This window comes from Manis javanica, chromosome X (genome assembly GCF_040802235.1).
Source record: "Manis javanica isolate MJ-LG chromosome X, MJ_LKY, whole genome shotgun sequence".
NCBI classification, from domain to species: Eukaryota; Metazoa; Chordata; class Mammalia; order Pholidota; family Manidae; genus Manis; species Manis javanica.
Window position 1 is genome coordinate 94,354,267 of NC_133174.1, and position 4,669 is coordinate 94,358,935.

A 4,669-nucleotide genomic window follows, 5' to 3' on the forward strand; every position below is an offset into this window, starting at 1 on the left:
CCTGGGTCCAGTTGCAACACAGAAGAAACAAAGGTTTTCCTGCAGCCCAGAAGTTTACTGATGAAGGGGTTTGGGCCACTCACTGTTTGCATGCCTGTACACTGCAGTCCTGCGTCCTGGATGTAGTGAGGAAGACTGCTCTGCCGTCCACAGGTGATGGCATCCCAGCAACATGCTGAGCCCTCTCTTCTGGATCCCTGTTGCCATGGCCAGGGGCCAGCACTATCACATAGACTCCACTTGTGTTCCCTGTTCCTGAGCTGACGGGATGATATTTTTAGGCTTTCAGCATAGCAGGGGCTAAACACCTACTGGTTGGGATGCATCAGGTTGGGAAACTTACAGCCCAGTTTTGCCAGCTCCCCCTCAGTGACAGTAAAGCCTCCAGGGAAGTCTACCTGAGATTTCTGCGTGTCACGAACCAATCGGCATTGGAGAAGTACACGGGTCCGCTGACCTGTGAACTAGTGAAAACTATGGAAAGGAGAAGATCAAAGAGGTTTGAGAAGAAATGCACAATGCCTTTGTGCTCTCTGCTCCCCAAAGTTTACGTAACCTGAGGAATTTCACTGACCTATGCACCCATTTTGGGTAAATCAATTAAATGAGATCTGTTTGGTTTATTCTGGGGGAGGGAACGCGACCAAACTCCCCAACAGAGTGCATGATCAAAATATGTTAAGCTCGTAAATTTCTGTCCGTTAATGAGGCTACGTGGCTGTAAGTGAGCTCCTGGCATGCATCTGACCTACTAGGAGGCTCCCAGATGTTGCATGTGAGATTCTAAGGTCCACACGTTCAGGCCAATTCACCAAATTCAGCTCCACACACCCAAAGCAGACTATGTAAAGTTATGAAAGTTAGAAGCTAGCTGGTCAAGTTCAGTGCTTCCATTCAAGCATTTAATATTCTCTGCAGCCTAAGTCAGCATCAGTTCCTGGGATGAATGTAGAAGCCAGCTTGGTAGCTAAGAGCATGAGATACAAAAAGGGTGTCCTACCAAAGGCCTTGGGCTGCAAACAGACAATGACCAAGGAAGAATTAGTAGGGTTGGTGGGACAGTATCTCACACACCTCAAAGTCATATATGCTAGCCGCAGATACACCTCAGAATTATGCACTCACTTCAAACTACAAGAGGTCAACTGCACCCCTGCATATTATAGATGAGGAAACTAAGGCCAAAAGAATTTCCCAGTGATCACGCTTTTCCATTTCTATGTTGTTTGGGAGCTGACTTCCAGGGCTGTGTCTTCCAGCTCATCCTCCCCATTCTTGCCAACCCTTGCCACCACAACCTGGGGGGGGGGGGGGACTATTATCGATGATGCTACGAATGCAGTTATCCTTCTTAGCGATGTTCTGGAGTTGGCCTATAAGTGATGCTGCGTTTTCACTGCTCAGGGCAGTGAAGCCCCTGTCTCTGAGGCCTTGATGGATTTCCTGAGACACTTGTTCACTCACACTCAGCATCGCCTGTTCAGACCTAGTGATGAAGGACAGAAAACAGAGTGGCCCTGGCATCACAGCAAAGCACAGAAAGCGCCAATCCTGAAGCCAGGCCCACTCAAAGGAGAATTCTGGCACCCACCACTAGTGGACAGTAGGACACCACGTGCAAGTGAAATACCTCCACCGTTACCCTCAAGATGCCAACCAATTCAGACACATCCTGTTACATTCCACTTCAAAGAAAAGATAAATTGGACAAGGTCTATCCTTGCACCCACTCACTATTCTTTAGTCCCATACACTTTAGTTAAACACTGTTTTAAGACTTTCTTGGAACTATTCCGTGGTTGCTTTTCCTGTTTCGCCAATTAAATGGTAACTGTGCTAAGAGTCCTGCAATGTGATTCCTCTTTCCACTTTGGCTTTAGTTCTCTGTAAGCCATGAATGATCAATGAATATTATTGACCAATTGATCAGCTTCTGGACATACACAAATCAAGCGTCACCTTTTCAAGTACAGAGTGACTCATTTTTAGCAAACTGGCTCCCATTCTCTCCTCTTCAGAAAGGAGGTCTTCCCACACACACCCCGTCCCAAGCCTCAATATGACTTATCAAAGGACACCAACAATCTTTGCAGGTGGTTCCCAAGTTCCCCTGTGTGGCTTGTGATGAAGAATGAGCAATACCACAGTTACCTGAAAATTCCTCTTATGTCCCCAAAAGCACATAGTGTTTTCAAGTCTAAGCTTAATCTATGAACTTTACCTGCAGTTAAATTCTTCTGTCAGGGCTTTGGTTATGCACTTGAGTTTATCCACAAATTCAAATGAGCTGAATAAGACATTACATTCATAAAGCAGATGTATCATTACAACAGAAGTTGATTTCTCTTTTTTTAAAAATGACATTTCTACTTGTTTTTTTTTCATAAGAAAAGGTATCTAGAATAACACCAATCTGTTTACTCAAAAAAACCTGCATAGTTTAAAAAAAATCTACACAGTGATACCTAACATTCTATTAGTACAATACTCATGTAAGTTAAACTCTGTTTTAAAAAAATAATCTGTGTTTTATAGAGCAGTTATAGGTTTGCAGCAACATTGGGCAGAAGGTACAGAAATCTCCCATATGCCCTCAGCCCCCATACATGCATAGCCTGCCCCATTATCAATATCCCCCCTATCCACAGAGTGCTGCATTTCTTACAATTGATGATCCTACATGGATAAGTTATTGTCACCCAGAGTTCATAGTTTACGTTAGCGTTCACTCTTGACTGTTGTGCCTTCTGTGGCATTGGACAAACGTGTATAGACATGTATCCACCATTATAGTATCACATAGAGGAGTTTCACTGCCCTAAAAGTCATCTGTGCTCTGCCTACTGATCCCTTGCTTCCACCTAATCTCTGGAAGCCATTGATCTCTTTTCCAGAAGGTCGTATGGTTGGAATTATCCAGTAAGTAGTCTTTTCAGATTGGCTTCTTTCAGTTAAGATTCCTCCATTTCTTATCATGGCTTGATAGCTCATTACTTTTTAGGTCTGAGTAATATTCCATTGTCTAAATATACTACAGTGTATGTACCTAGTCATCTACTGAAGGACATCATGGTTGCTCCCAGGGTTTGGCAATTCTGAATAAAACTGCTATAAACATCTGTGTGCAAGTGTTCACATGGACAGTAGTTTTCAGTTCCCTTGGGTCAATACAAAGACATATGAGTGCTGCATCATATGGTACGAGTATGTTGAACTTAGGGAGAAACTGCCAAACCGTCCTCCAAAGTGTCTCAGCTATTTTGCATTCCCACCAGCAATGAATGAGCGTTCCTGTTGCTCCACAACCTCATCAGTGTTTGGTGGAGTTGCTCTTCTGGATTTTGGCCATTCTCATAGTTGTGTGGTGGTCCCTCCTTACTTTAGTTTGCTATTCCCTCATTACACAGGAAGGGGAATATCTTCTCATATGCTAATTTTCTGGAAGTAAATTTTCTTTGGCAAGGTGTCTGTTAAGGTCTCTGGCCCAATTTTTAATCAGGTTGTTTGGTTTTTTTTTTCCCCCTGAAAATGTATAGTTTTATTATCTTTTTCTTAAGATCTTATTAGATGTTGATTATAAGCAACGAATAACTACAACAAAATGCCTAAGCAGCATTGCATAAAGATATAAAGAAGTAAGTCAGGATCACAAGATTATCATGTGTTTGACAGTTGTTAACATTTAGTGTGTGTGTGTCCATGTCCTTAATATTCTTTTTATTTTGGTATCATTAATTTACAGTTACAGAAAGAACATTATGTTTACTAGGTTACCCCCTTCACCAAGTCCCCCCCCCACATACCCCTTCACAGCCACTGTCCATCTGCATAGTAAGATGCTGTAAAATCACTACTTCTCTTCTCTATGTTGTGCAGCCCTCCCCGTGTCCCCCATGCACTATACATGCTAATCGTAATGCCCTCTTTCTTTTTCCCTATCCTTATCCCTCCCTTCCCACCCATTCTCCCCAGTCTCTTTCCCTTTGGTAACTGTTAGTCCATTCCTGGATTCTGTGATTGTGCTGCTGTTTTGTTCCTTCAGTTTTCCTATGTTCTTATATTCCACATATGAGTGAAATCATTTGGTACTTGTCCTTCTCCGCTTGGCTTATTTCACTGAGCATAATACCCTCTAGCTCCATCCATGTTGTTGCAAATGGTAGGATCTGTTTTTTTCTTATGGCTGCGTAATATTCCATTGTGTATATGAACCACATCTTCTTTATCCATTCATCTACTGATGGACATTTAGGTTGCTTCCATATCTTGGCTATTGTAAGCAGTGCAGCGATAAACATAGGGGTGCATCTGTCTTTTTAAAACTGGAGTGCTGCATTCTTAGGGAAAATTCCTAGAAGTGGAATTCCTGGGGCACATGGTTTTTCTATTTTGAGCATTTTGAGGAACCTCCATACTGCTTTCCACAATGGTTGAACTAGCTTACATTCCCATCAGCAGTGCAGGAGGGTTCCCCTTTCTCCACAACCTCACCAACATTTGTTGTTGTTTGTCTTTTCGATGATGGTGAATCTTACTGGTGTGAGGTGATATCTCATTGTGGTTTTAATTTGCATTTCTCTCATTATTAGCGATGTGGAGCATCTTTCATGTGGCTGCTGCCCATCTGGATTTCTTCTTTAGAGAACTGTCTATTCAGCTCCTCTTCCCA

General features: G+C 42.7%; 1 pseudogene; it reads right to left on the reverse strand.

Moving 5' to 3' along the window:
* Positions 1–225: 225 nt before the first annotated feature.
* LOC118970566 (T-complex protein 11-like X-linked protein 1) lies at positions 226–2,325 on the reverse strand (annotated as a pseudogene).
* Positions 2,326–4,669: the final 2,344 nt, after the last annotated feature.